The sequence below is a fragment of the Pseudoliparis swirei genome, chromosome 4 (assembly GCF_029220125.1).
Source record: "Pseudoliparis swirei isolate HS2019 ecotype Mariana Trench chromosome 4, NWPU_hadal_v1, whole genome shotgun sequence".
Lineage (NCBI taxonomy): Eukaryota > Metazoa > Chordata > Actinopteri > Perciformes > Liparidae > Pseudoliparis > Pseudoliparis swirei.
Window position 1 is genome coordinate 19,570,534 of NC_079391.1, and position 15,539 is coordinate 19,586,072.

The 15,539-nt window shown below is 40.7% G+C and overlaps 1 protein-coding gene across 3 annotated transcripts in view; it reads left to right on the forward strand.

Annotated features, from left to right (window-relative positions):
- Positions 1-302: 302 nt before the first annotated feature.
- LOC130192456 (myocyte-specific enhancer factor 2A-like) overlaps positions 303-15,539 on the forward strand; it is a 35,843-nt gene continuing 20,606 nt past the window's right edge. The window contains exons 1-2 of one of the 3 annotated variants that reach the window (XM_056412463.1): positions 303-411; positions 6,786-6,905. The gene's annotated coding sequence lies outside the window, so the exon portion shown is untranslated. The remainder of the gene's footprint in view (positions 412-6,785; positions 6,906-15,539) is intronic. The other 2 variants (XM_056412460.1, XM_056412462.1) reach the window with 2 other exon arrangements.

The window sequence follows — 15,539 nt, forward strand, 5'->3', positions numbered from 1 at the left end:
ATATGATCACATGCCAGGTTTATATTGTGTTTTATTACATTGAGATATGTTACTACTTGTATCTGAATATATAGCTAAGTGTATACTCCCAAAGACATACTCGTAACAGGTTTATTAACACGTCCACAGAATTAATTTCACATAACATAGACACACGACACATGCATATATATATTATACAGCCTCAGGCTCACACTGTACACTAGGGTATAGGATGGTCCAAATAAACGTGCTTTGACCTAACTGCACGCGCACACACACACGCACACGCACACGCGGACTCTGTCTGGTGGGAGGAGCTCATCGCGCTGGCGCTCCTCTGAGTTTGTCAGTTTCCTAAATACAGTGGAGTGTTTTTGCCGGAACGCTTTGATAGAAAGATGTACAGTATTTACGGAAGAGCACAGAGGGGTAAGTCACCCGTCTTTATGCGTGGAGAAAAAAAGTATTGTTGACTGCGTGTGTCCTCTGGTCTCGAGACAGAGGGAAGCCGCTACTCTTCATTTAACGGTAATGTTCCGATAGGGTTGGAGAGACGTTGCGCTAGTGTTCGCTAAACAACCTGAAAGTAAATGTACAACTGAATGGTAACCTACGTGTTTACGCAGTGAACCGCTTTACGGCTGTACTTCACTTTTGTTTTGTGACATTACGTCCGCTGTAGCCTCCATGTGATGGACCCAACGGTGCCATGATGGAGAGCTTAATACAACTTTGGTTTCCCCAATCCTTTCTCTGGATACTTCTACTACTACTATTACTTCCACCAATGTGTTGGTCCAATGTATTGTAGGTAGGCTATATTATGTGAACTTAAATGTAAGTTCCAAAGTGCAGGATATCCTAACCTAATATACATACTTGAGGACCTAACGACTGGAAACCCTGAACGGTAAGTGACACATAAAGGATGACGTCACTGAAAGAATCTGCGGTGGAGTTCTAGTAAATGCTATTTACTTTTTGTCCATGTCAGTTGTTTGACCGGAGCAGATGTGTTTTTGTTGTCGAATGACAAATACAATATATGCCCATATTGGGTTAGGGTTATTGGGTGCTAAAATGTTTTCTCTTGTTTGTATTGGCCGCATTAGATCTCCCTTCCTCGAGAATTTCAATGTAGTTTCCAAAAATTCACAGCCTTCGTATTGTTTAAAAGTACTTTAACTTTAAGTTCAGCGAAAGATAATGTGTTGTCTCAGCTGCCTGCCTCATGTCTTTAGATATTTGTTTTGGAATGTGGTTTCTGTCATATGACCTAATGACTACACTGATGCAAGTCTAATATGTTTTAATAGTATATGCTGTTACTGGAACCGGCAATCCGCAGTGCATCAGCATTTGATTATTTTTGAGCATTTGAACCAATTTTTAAAACACATTTTTTGTCTTTGATGGACATCAGTAATGGGAAGACCACAGATTAACACTCCACATGGGCCAATATTTAAAAAGTCTGATGTGCAGTCAAAGTGAGAAGTGGCTGGTGAATAGACAGACCATGTTCTGCTCTCGAGTTCAGGCCTCTTTTGCTGCCCTGCAGCCTTGTCCCTGCTCTCTTTTTTCATATTTCATTAGCAGGTCTAGCAGCATGTAGCATCACCTTCAATTATCCTCCCTGTCAGCGGACTGACAGTGCCTGTCTGGTGGCTTTAGTGATTACAGGCTTCAGGGGACAGGTAATCAGGTCATGGTTACACTGTCACCCTGTAAGACTGCTGAGACCACAGGGCGCATATGGGATGAAATAACTCTCCCATATCAACTCAGTTATCACTGTCTAGTCTGTACACTGTAAAAAGGAATTTGAACAATAAGTCATGCTAACGTCGTTCTGTAATTTACTTCAACTTATCATTATGATTTATACAATTACAACTTAGTTGTATAAATTTTCGGTAGTCCAACTCAGGTTTTTAAGCCAGTTCAATAAATTGTAATTTTCAAGAAGTCAATTGAACTTAATAGGCTACTGTGAGTTATAATTATGGTTATCAAAAACTGCTGTTCCTCAAACGGCCACTTGAGAATTTAAAAGCGATTGCATTTCCACTGGACCCCCATTAAATTATAAAATGTCAACCAATACATTTAAATTGTATTGAAGCTTGAAGTTATGTATAATCGGGCCGTAGCACGTCGCAAAAAGCGCGCTGTCTGTCTGCTCCGCTGCATCAATGTAAAAACCAGACGGCGAACTAACCTAAACCACGCGGCGGATCAATACGTTTTTGACAGCCGGATCACAAATGTGACCCGGACCCTCCGCAGTACGTCGGTTCAGCGAACCAAGTGGCTGATTGTTTCCTTCTGTGTGATTGCTGGCCCCGCCCTCATTGTGTCCACCTGTGTCTCGTTCCCCGTTGTCCAATCACCTTCACCTTGCTTGTGTATTTAAACCCTGTTTGTATCATTCCCCATATGGTGTCGTACTGTTTGTTTCGTGTTTGTTGTCTTGTAGTACCTGTAATTCAGAACATAATAGTGGTTTGGAAGTAGTGTCGGCATTTGGGTCCTCTCTCTCGCTTCGACAACACATGACAAGATGCCACGAACTCCTGGAACTTGGACACATTTGTTTCTACTGATTTCTTTACTGTTTAGATTGACTTTTAAGGTTTTTCTCTGAGTCTGAACTTTTTGTTAATATTCTGTTAAACCACAGTGTGGAAGTTGTACGGGATCTGCATGTTTTTATGTCAACTTTGTTTTAATGCAATAAATACGATTTGTTTGCCACACATTATGGTGTTTCTTATAACTAAATTTCCATTTGAAATGATGCATAATTTTAGGTCATTAACTAGGAAAGTAATGTCAACTTCCTTCTAACTTATATAAGAGTTGACATTATTTTTTTGTTTAAGTGAATATAATGCATGATGATAAGTTCTATATATATTAAACTTACATTGCTAAGTTGAACTAAGTTGTACTATAGTCACGTGAACGTTAAGAGAGCAATCGAAAGCTAAAGTGAACTAACGATCATGAGTTGTATCAAATTGTAAATCCAATTTGACGACACTTGAAAGTCTATGTATATATGTCTATATATATGTATGTGTGTATATATATATATGTATATATATACACACATATATATACACACATATATATATATATATATTAGGGCTGTGAAACGATTAAAATTTTTAATCGGGTTAATCACAGGTTTTTGTGGATTAATCATGATTAATCACATATTACCGATATTCTCGGTATATGTTGTGAGAACATAGAGATTTATGACAAAAGACGGATATATACATTTATACATTCTTCTATACAATGGTGTGCAACTCAGCAGTTATTTAGCAGTTTTCTTCCATATGGAACATTAATACATCTTCATCCTAAACAGAATGTTTAACCCTCCTGTTACCTTTCGGGTCAATTTGACCCCATTCAATGTTTAATGTCGGTGTTCTTTGGGGTCAATTTGACCCCAGGCTGTTTTTCACTGTGTCAAACAAATAAGAAATATCAACTTTTTTATTTATTTAAAGGGCTATTTAGGTAGTCAACAAACAAACATAAAGTACCTGACACTTAAACTTGGGAAGCAATATTAATTCTAATAATTTTCTGGAGGTTTTAATTGCTGGGGTCAAATTGACCCCGAGGGTAAAATATGTTAGTAAATGTAAAGGTAACAGGAGGGTTAAACAGAACATTTTTCTCTTGTTTGTCAACCATTAACTCCACCATGATACAATCTAAAGGCCTCTAGTCTTCCTCTAGCAGCTGCTGAGGCAAACTGACTGTGTGGGTTTTCTTCATGAACTGGGCTGTGATGAAAGGGACGGCGGGGACACCGCTGCAAAGCTGAAACCTCACCGGCCCGGACAGGTGGACAGATTGACAAGTGACTTTTTTTTTGCTCGGTCCCGATGCGCGCGCACGGAGCTCTGTGGCGCGCGAGACGGAGATCGATGAGTGTTAACGCAACGCGAAGAGACAGAAATGACATGCTGCTGTGGAGATACGATCAACAACAGACGTTTAGTTTAATAAAAGAACAAAGACGTGCTATAGAGAACATGTCAGGGGGCGGGCCAATCTTTTTAATGTCATGCGATCCACCAACACTACGCCGCGATCGACTGGCAGGTCGCGATCGACGTGTTGAGACCCTGATCTACAGGAAGTAAAAGTCGTAACAAGGTTTCCGGAGGTGAACCTGCGGAAGGATCATTACCGATGAACAGACCGTCTGCATGAGAGCGGACAGAGTTCAGATTGAAGTGGTGTATTGGAAGCTCATTTTGCAAGTGACTTTTTTTTCGTCCCGACGACCAACAACAGACGGATTGGAAGCTCATTCTGCGCATGCGTTAAATGCGTTAAAAAAAAAAAACTAGTTAAACCTGTAATTGAATTAACTGAGTTAACACGTTATTTTTCACAGCACTAATATATATATACACATATATAGACAGAGAAATATCTCTGTCTATATATACACATATATTTAGCTCAAAGTACTGCTTTAGAGACCAAAAGTTCAAAGGAGAATTAAAATAGCTGGACATCTTTATAGTTATCCTGATAATGTTGTAATCCTGGGGTAAAACCCAGAATGTCTTGTTTTCTATAGTTTGAAAATGAATTTAACTTTGCATGTGGCATAGTCACATACACCTGATCAAACTTTTTTTTTTGTGGTGGGTCGACTTGTAATGCGTGAATGTTACATTCTGTACTGCTTTTCATTGCACACTCTTAATGGGTAGATACACTTAAAGTTGTGATTTCTGTAAATCTGATTCTGATATTTCAAGTGTTCTTTTTTCTTTTTTGTATTTTAACATAAGAGACCCAGAGGCTAGGAACATAATTTCCATCTTCAAAGTTAGGTCAACTCATTCACAGAAGGATGTGACTCAAAGGGACCAACCCTTCTCTGCATCAGTTAGCATACAGTCAGCAATATGTCCAGCGCCTGCATGACAACACAGTAGGAACATTATTTAAACATGCGTGAATAGATGATTTATTTTTCCCTGTCTGACAAAATAACACGGGACACCCACCAAAAACGTGGTATCATTCTTGATGTTTGATATTGTTTCATGAGAACGACAATCAAAACTCTGCTGTGTCCGAATGTAATTGGACTGGAAACATTTCTGGGATCCCTTCCCATTTAAATAAATGCACTTGATCTTTATGCTAGAGCAATCTGATTGCATTCAACGTAAACCATTTAGTTGCTGAAGAGTGGGTCACTTTATGTATGTTGCTGCCATTGTAATTACCGGATGGGTGGGATTGTCTGAAATACCTCTCAAGACACAAGCTTATATATTTCACCAGCGATAGAAGTGATTCATGTCAATTAATGTCATGTTGGTTGGAGGTTGATAAAGTTATAGCTTTAATTGTGCAATGTATATAAACTGAACAGAATGAACAAGTGGCAGGATAAAAGGGTGAGAAGTGGAAAAATCTACGAACTGAAATCTGAAACCAGAACTCAGCAAGATACCTGGATGCTTAAGGAAAAGGTTGACGTTGGTGATGAATTGTATACTTTGATTGTCTATCTCAGATAGCCTCCATGCTTCTTCTTCTTTTCATCTGGTGCTAGAGATTGTGTTGATGCCTGTATTTGGTCACTGCAAAAGGTACAATACCAACGCCAGCTACCAAAGACATACATTATACATCAAGTGTAATAGGTTGGATGTGAACACACAGCGGCTGCACTGTCGGCAAGAAAGGCAGTAAAGAAGTGAGGTCTGAGAAGGTCTAACAACACTCTGCCATGCAAGAAGAAAGGGTCAAAATAACTCAGAATAAAAGTTGTTTCATCAGTTAGTGACAGAGAGAATAACAAGCTGATGATTCATTCCTCAAAGTGAGAAAATATCTCTAATGAGTCAGCTTTACATGAATGGATACATGGGTATATTGGAAACACAAGCAACATATCAGTAACATGACCGCTTGCCCACCCCGGCCGGTGGGTTCCCCCGGTGCAGCTGTATGGAGTCCATATGTGTTCCCCAGCGGTATTTCCTTTCCCTCCTAGTTTCCCTAATGATAGAATAGGTGGGGCCTTGTGGTAAACAGAAATAGCAACACTTCTGAAGGGAAGCCTTCTCTTTTTGAACCACACGCTGAAGAAATAGAAGTTCATTGTGTGTGTGTGTGTGTGTGTGTGTTACTGCGGGTCTATTTCGAGTCCTCCGTGACCGACTGACTGACTTTGTTTTCTGCTTTGCGTTACATGGCCTGCTTCAGCGGGGCACAGACCAACGGGGGCTGCTCCTGCGCGGCCTAATGTATTTCCTATCCACTTTGATTAGCTGTGGCGATGCCCGGCTCAGCCAATGACATGCCGCATAATACAGGGCGGAGAAGACGAGCGCCTAAGATGACTCTTCTTGCTGCGGGAGGCTTGTTGTGCGCTTGTTACCTGTCTGTGCTGATGCTAACATCCAGACTGATGTGATTATAGAACAGCGGCGGCTCATTGGTTCTGTCTGCTGCACTTCAATCTTCAAGTTTCTTTTTTACCAAGACAAACATGGAAGATACCACTGCTATTTGATGTGCTCATACAGCATTTGATCACACTTAATAATATGGCTTCCTTCATCCCTGATAGTCGTCACACAAACGGTTGTCTGACGATGTTGATCACTTTCCTTTTATTGTCACTACAAAAATGAACGTCTTGCAGTTGGGAATACAAATATATGTATATTTATTATTGTACTTTAAAAAGGAAAGAGTTATTTTTGACTGAGGCCTTTTTTTTCTTCTTTTTTTTTCAGAATCTGAGAGCTGAAGGAGGAGTTGCTATCTGTACAATTGTCTTCCCTGTATCTGTCCTCCGACTTTAAGGTTGCAGAAGAGTTCCTCCTGCTGCCAGAGCACACACTAAACACTTTCAGGTAATACATATTCATGAATTAACTCATTCCTGTCTTACATTCCTTGCAGCAGCTCTTACATAATCCAACCCGTTTCTGTCACCCAATGCCAACACAGTTTTATTGATTTCTGGCTTTACTTGGGCCAAATCTTTTCTCCTTGCTTGTGGACAGCAGTGACTTATAATCAAAGCTATTTGAGTTTTAATGTCATAAAACCACAATTTCAGTCAATTGCTAAAAATAAGCTACAGTGAGCCCAGCACAGACTATTTACGGAAATGTTCAGAAGAACTGCATCATACAGCTCCGGTTACCCGATTCAAATGACTTGCAGACAGTGGTGAGGGGTCAGGGGAAATATACAAGTTATTGAATGTGTTTCTTGGTAAAACAACAATTGCAATCATGTTTACTGTTTTGCGTAATACCTTCTAGTGAAGTTGTCGGCTCCTCTCCTGTGCTCTCCTCTCGCTGTGTTTTCTGGAAGAGCTCCTAAAGTATTGGACTTGAGTAATCAGGCCTGAGCTGGTCCTTCCAAACATGCCAAACCTCTGGATGCCTGCCGTCTGACCGCCAGGCCACACACACCTGCACATTTGATGCCAAGAAAATGCAGCAGAGGAGCTCAGAAATTAAACTCGAGAAATACAGAAATCAAATGGTACAATTTTTAATATTAGCCTTGCACTCTACTTTCCCGCAGTCGTATAAAACTGCCTTTCTTGCTCACTGTAGATAGGTTTCCCTTCTGCCCTGCCAAGTTAAACAATAATGTTGGGTCAACGGAAGCGTGGCTTGGCTTAATTAAACTCGGTGTTGATTTGCAGATACACGGTCCAGACCAAAGAGGGGTTTGGATCTGCTCAGAGTCATGACTCTGTTCATAATGCTGCCAACACTTCATTAAAGCTGGCTGCACATGGAGACGCTCTCCCTCCCCGCTGAGTTGAGGACGAGGTTGTAACAGCGACTTCCACAGACTTCGTTAGCTTATGTTAACGCTGGTAAACTTTGAGCACTTCCGACTCTAAGAACAAATAAAATGAGAAATTATTATAAACATGAATGTCCTTGTTACCGATCCCACTATTAGGTCTGCAACAATCTCAAATAAGGGGGCAGGACCCTTTAAATATCCTCAAATACAGTTGCTTGAAGGCAATCCTCATTACATCCAGTCTATGGCTGATTTTGCTGAGCTTCTACATCATAATGATTTTTTACAACTTAACATGGCTTTCATTCACTTGTTGTGTTATTTTAAGACTTGTGTGGACTTTTAGAAAAAAAAGGATCTAAATGATATGCGACAAAGTCGGCCGCTGATTAGCTTCAGCTCTTTTCTGTAGCTCATTAATTGAATACGTGAGTATTGGTATTGTAAATTAAGGTCAGGTAAGAATTTATAGTGTATCAATAACAATCTGGCAATGGGGTGTCTACAAATTGAAGTCAGCTTGCCTCGCTGTGGCCTAGCTGTTCATGCGGATGTTAATTTCCCACAGAAGCGCCCACTGTGAGCTCACACATGGGCTTTCAGCAATTACACGCCTTAATCCCAGGTGAACCAGCTGTTCCCAGATGTAATATCTCTCCTCATGCCAGCAATTCGGCGAAAGAGTAAATGCACATAGCTTTATAATTCCTCCTCAGTGAAGTCAGCTCTACCAGCTGCTTACAAATTCATAACCAATTCTGAAATCCCTTGCAAGGAGCATTTCCTGATAGTCTGTATACACCACTAGGGATGAGAATTGATACGATTTTAACGATTCCGATGCCTTATCGATTCCTGCTTATCGATTCGATTCCTTATCGATTCTCTTATCGATTCTCTTATCGATTCTTATTGGGCAAGGGGTGGAAAAAAGAGCACAAACGGGTTTATTTACATTAATTTTCTTTTATATAATTTTCAATAATGCTGCACACACCATATACAGTATGTATACATACACATTTACATTTTTTTAAATAACCAAAAACATTTATACATATTCCTCTTGAACTTAAAATAAAACTTACAGAACTTAAATAAAATGTATTCTGTTTAATTTAAACATGTTCCTAGAAATTACAGTGCTCCTTCCTTTTTTTTAAAGGGTATATGAACTGAGCTGCCAAAAATGAAACTAGCAGTGGCAAATACCAAGTGTGCAACCATCAATTGTATGGATCATCAACAATTCTTGTGCAGAAAAATAAGCATGTCTGCTTTCTCCGGGAGGATACGCGATCTCTCAGGACTTATTGTGTCTCCAGCCGTGGAGAACACTCTCTCAGATTAAGAGGGGAGGCAAACACGACCTCGTCTCAATGTAGGGGGCTGAAAATGGAAGATTCTATAGCTAAGCTAGCATAGCTATATGCTAAGTTTAATAATGGATTAAAAATCGATATGCTCAGTTTAATAATGGGTTAACACGATAACGCGAACGTTTGCTGATAACACACGCCCTCCGATAATTAACACCGTTACGATCAAACATTTCACAAAACTGAACTTTCAATCCAAACGTGAAGTGATCAATAATGGGAGACCAATGCCGGAGCTCAAATGTATGCTTCAAACGAAGGGACAGAAGATAACTTGATCGACTACACACAATAAAGGCAAATGGCTTCACACAGTGAGTGGTTGTGATCACTTCTGAGGAGTTTACCTTGGACAGAAAGAGATGAAGCGCCGACGTTAGCTGAGCTGCTGCTGCATTGAACACATGACGTTCCTGTCATTTAATTCCATGCTGTGTGTTCAAATGCTTTTTCATATTTGTTGTATTTCCTCCCTTCGACGAAATAGACTTTTTACACACGTTACAAGTGGCGTAGTTGTCATTTTGTCGTGTGAAATAGAGCCAAACTTTAGAACGCTTCTGCCTAGTTGCCATGTTTGCTGCAGTCTGAAGAAGAAACTACAAAAGTGTGCGCATGCGCAACGCCACAGAGGACCGTTAGCAGAACCGTTAAAGAATTTGGCTGACGATCCCAAACAATCGGTTCACTGGGAACCGGTTCTAAAACAGAACCGGTTCTCGATGCCCATCCCTATACACCACTGATACAGATGGCGGAGGAATGACTTGAATAATGCCTCCGACTGAACTCTACTTGTCCTGTACGTATCCCATCTTAAAGATGAGTCCACTGTTTACCCAGTGAAGTGTGTGTGTGTGTGTGTGTTTTCTGGGTGGGGGATAGGAAATTGCCTGATAGACCCTCAGGATAGAGCCTCAGATCTGCTCTCCATTGCTTCACAACATTAAAAGGATGATATTACTTTGCTGAAATCACAGAATTTCGATGAGAGCAGGAACAAACAGAAATGTTAAAGAATTCATTATAATACCATTTAGTAGATCAAAGGCGGGAGATGCTTTTCAGTGATGAAGCTGCACTGAACAGAGAGCAGCAGACAAGACTGTAAATCTATGTCACAACTTTTATCTTTGGGGTCAAGACACGTTTATATTTCGAGAGACAAATGTCCCCAAATGTAGAGCAGTGTTTCTCACCCTTGTGGGTCGTGGACGCCCAGGGGTCATCGAGACTTCGCAGGGCAAGACACATGACCAGGGCAAAAGCATAAGCGGTGGAGCTAAAGATAAACGAATGTAATGGAAGTTGAAACAATAATCCAATAGCGTGTCGTGGCAAAGTGGGAGGAACTGCTGATTATTTGATATTTCAGCCCTTAGCTGCTCTCAGCGACACAGATCAGAGCCGTTGTGAATCCGAAATACTACAATGGTACAGTTGGGAGCGAAACACGCCGTTGTGATGCTGAAATTAACCAAAAGTTGACCCAGAATCCAAAAGTGCATAAATTGCTAAAAACCTCGACTCTTTTTGCGTTTGGTGCCTAACAGCTCGTGTGGAGATGGACACGTTGTAGCCAGACAGCTAAACGGGGAGCTGAGCTAACTTTAAGTGAAGCAAGAATAAGAGGAGCTGCAGATTTAGGATAAATCAGGCTTTTTTACTTTCTAAACTTTTCGCAACTCTATACTATCAAGATTCAGTTCACCTTGATGTATAGACTCATCTGGCACATGAGATGAATCTTGGTCCCAGGTCCACTGTGTTCCCGGAGAGCCATGTGTCTTATGTCTCAAAGAGTTCAGCTCGGGTTTGCTTGCACTATAATTATGTTTTTTTTCAATTATTTAATTACGTTTATTTTGGCTTGCTTTTTGCTTTTGTTAATGCTTGATAACATTTAGCTGGTCAATGATATATATTTTTTAGGAGGAACCATTATGATCAGAGATTTTATTTCCTGGAATAATATTCACGTCTAGTTCTCTATTCTTTACTGATTTCTCCAAATACATATGCTGTTTTTTCTCGGAATATGTGAGATTTGTATTAGGATCTTGGCCAGAAATACACAAAATGTTAAATTGGCTTGACCTAGACAACCTAAATGTGAGTGTCTTTGGGGGTCTTTGTCATGGAATTGTTTGGAAGCCGTTTATTTCTCTAATGAAATTAAATCGGTCCATTTAAGCTGCAGGCCTCTTCTGACTGTTGTAAATATTATTCTATTACATGCTTCATGATTACAGTTTGGAAAGGAGACTTTTAGCCAGGATATCATCACTCAACTTCAGTCTGAGATCACTTCACCTCAGTATCACAGCTGATAGCTTTGCAACGTAGCATGATGAGGGCAAGGGTGCAAAAATGTGTCCGTATTGGCAGTTCAGCTAAAGAACAATTAGTAATTAGTATTTTCATGAAAGGAACAGAGCGTATGGAAGCCAAGCCCTATTTTTACAGGGCAGCTTGTGTTTCCATCTGTGTTGCAGGCATGACATCAGCGTCTCTTTGTTGAGACAGGAAAATCTTATCCCAATGCCACTGTCATAAAAAGCAACACAATAATGAAATGACATCACAGCGGGCCAGTAATTTAATGAGTCGACTGCTGCCGTGGAGTTTATACAAGGCTGGGAGAGTGAACGCAGAACGCTGGATGACTGTAGACCTAAAGCTTTGGGCTTGTTGTGTTTGTTTTGTCCCATTGTCATGGCCTGATGTTAACGCTCATGCACACGCTCACGGAGCCTTTTCTACGCTCACATCTCCTTACAGTGTCTCCTACTTGACACACCATCTTGGTTTGCTCACTGACTGGGCGGGTGGCATGGCAGATGACACTTTAAGTCATCTAATCTCCCTGGCCTTCAGCCTGGCATTAAATGTGCTGGAGGGAGATGAGTTTAATTAATACATTTCAGGCAAAAAGTCATGAGCTCCGTGACCTGTAAAGCAGCAGAGGCCAGTGTCGATTCTCTGGCTGCATGATACTTGAGGCGAGCCTGTCTGGCTGTGGGTGATGGATTAATCACAGTCCGTGCTCCTGTCGTGCCTGGCAGCAGACAACAGCAGCACTTGGCTTCCTTGCCCCTGTCTCGCCATGAAAGACACACGAAGCCGTAGAAAAGGGGGGAAGAGGAACGTTTAAGATTGACTTTACCGAACCTCAGGTGTTGTCATGGGTACGAGGAGACTCATTTGCAGTTGTCTTTGTCGGTTGCCACGTGTGCATTTTCTTATGCTTTGCCAATGATTGTGTATTGTGGCGCAGCATCATTTGCATGAGAAAAATGCTAATTTCATCACGGCTTCTTTTAAGTAGCTGTAACTCCATTACGTTTTTACATAAATTGTCACTCGCTTTCCTGACATCAAAGAAAACTCTTATTCACAACTGGGCGTGTGGGGAGGGTCGGCACACTGAGTGCTACTCTAAACAGGGAAGCATTAAACACTTCAGACAGTAAACAAGCCTGATCTCCCTCTGGGAGCAGGCTCACAACAGAGCCTGTCTGTTTACTATGGCTAAGTTCCCTGAAGAACTTTTATAAAACTCCACATGAGAACTTCAAAGAATGTCCGGGGGAGAAGAATCTTCTATCAGCCTTCTTAGTTCTGCCTTGAGCAAGAGAGAGCGCTCTTGCTCTCCCTGCTGATGGAAACGATGCAAATAAGATGCTCGAGGAAGAAGAACAAGAGTGAGCAAAGAGGGAGAGCAAGGAGACGAGCCAAGCTGCAGGGAAGGTAAAGGCGTGAATAGGGAATAGGATCGGTGTCATCAGTCCTGAACGCTTCTGCGAACAAGCATGAAACAGGAATCGCTCTCATCTTCCAGCAAATGGCCGTGAATCTCACCAGGGCTGTTTCCGCAGTGACAACCAGGCCCGGTTCAACAACCGAACCAAAATGATGCTCAGGTTCGCACATCGAGACAGTGGTTCCTTTATTCTGCCGATGGCAGAAGACTGGGGGTTTACCTAGTGGTGCGTGCTGGGGAGCAGCAGCTTGACGCCTCATTGATTCCCTGTTGGAGGGACTGGAGCAGAGGTCACGGTGGGGTCAACACAATTAGAGATGAACCCATGGTATTTAATGAGGAGGAGGGATGAAAGGGCTGCCAATTACTCTGTGCTGCTTTGTACCAAAAACAACCTGGCCCTGTTAATACCCAGCATGATTTAACCTTCAGCTTCTCTGACTGTTTATTCTTTACATGAGACAAAGTTAAGGGAGGAGGATGGGAGGGAGGTGATTAATTAATGCTCATGTTTTAGTTTTTTTACAATTTGATAATTTGACACTTATTCATGTTTATTGGTGTCATCTGGGCAGTGTTGGAGGGGCTCTGCCTGGTTCTCTTGCACACTGCATGTTAAAAGATGAAATGTTTGCTATAGGCATGCAAGCACAAGAGAGGGATTGAGTTTTAAAGGTAAAACTTTAAGCCTTAATGACGGATGCCGAGGTTGCAGAAGTGTTGGTGTTTGTAGTTTCTATTCTTAATTCCTAAGAACTGCCATTGTTCAATAATGCATATGCTTATTGTGGAAATTTCACACAACTGAAAAGGATAAGAATGATGACATGCATGTAACCCGCACTGTGACTGGTTGGCTTTCATTATAGTTTGCAATATATAAATTTGTATGGGGCTTATTTTCCTCCTATCTTTATTTAATAGTGTAGTCTTTAATTTGAAAAACCCGAGTGCAAGCGGGTGCTGTGAGAGTGCGAGAAGGCTTTGAGCTTAACAAATGGATGTGAAACCAATGAGTCATGCTCTCAAATTGAAAGAGTAAAATATTGAATAGAGATGAAAAGGGAAAAAACACTCAATAAATTAGTCAACAATCATGAGATTAAAATCTAGTCATTATTTGAAAGTATTTGTTTAAGATCTTGGGAAATTCACTACATTTGCTTTCTTGCCGAGAGTTTGATGAGAACATCGAGACCACTCTACCTGAGCAGGTAAACCCTATTTTGAGCCTTGATGCTAAGCTAAGCTAACCCTGCCCTGGCTCTAGTTTCATATCGTACATATACGAGTGTGGTATTGATTTAATCGAACTTGAAAAAAGCAACCAAGCATAATTTCCAAGATTTTTGCACTGTTGCTTGAAGCCTGCCATAAACTAGCCTTATGATCATGTGAGCAAGCACTTAATTACCTTCGCATTGAAAATGCGGAAGGTTATGTTTTGATCGCCGTGTATTTATTTATTTATTTATTTGTATGCGTGTTATTCGCAGAACTCAAAAAGTATTGAACCGAATCGCATGAAATTTACTGGGATGATTGGTTATTATCCGGAGACCAGTTGATTAGATTTTGGGATCGATCGGGTCAAAGGTCAAGGTCAAAGGTCATGAACAGGTCAAATCTTCTTGAATCGCATGAAATTTGGTGAGATGATTGGTTATTATCCGGGGACCATTTGATTAGATTTTGGGATCAATTGGGTCAAAGGTCAAGGTCATGGAAATGTCAAATCTAGATAGAGTTTCTGCCATAGTAATATATCACATCTGCATTGATCAGGACAACTAAATGTAGAACTGGCCCCACTCTGAAACCTGAGACAGAGATCCATCGTCAAAGAAAGACACTTTGCTGTAACAGTTGGTTAATTAGTATTTTATTGGTTTGTATTCAAGGTCCAATTTCTCCCCAACATTACAAATCACACAGCAGTCATAGGACGGCACAAAGACACAAGATGGCTTCACTGTTGACAAACTGGTAGATGTTCACGTCTAAAGGCTCAATGTCATCGGCACTGAAAAAAATAAAATAATTAAGTAGTGACATAAGCAGTAGTAACCTTAATATTTAATTCTGTCATTGGCCGCAGTAACAGCCTAGTGTCAGTCAGTTTCAGCTTTGCAATCCTGGCAGACGAGAGAGTGGTTTTGATTCAGTTTGATTATTCTGATTAAAAATGTTTTACACTGATTATTTATTAAGCCAGCAGATCAACACACTATTATCAATACTTAGTTATGACACCCCTATCAGTATGTCAAAAAAGTGCTTGAAAACCCCTTCTGCTTTTCAAAGATGTTCCTAGAAAGAGGATAGATGTTACGGTGCTGGATACCAGGACGTAGCTGATTCAAACTAAGCAATATACCAAGGCAATGGAATTGAACCATCACTTAAGAACATACACTGCAAGAAATGTTTCGTTTCTCATGGTGGTGCAAATTACTTTTTTTCTATTTTGAAAATATTTGTGCCTTGCCATCAAATCATCCTGATTGTAAAACCAATAAATCCTTGTGACCTTTAAATCCCAAATATGTAAGGAGTCTTTGTCTTTCCAGTGT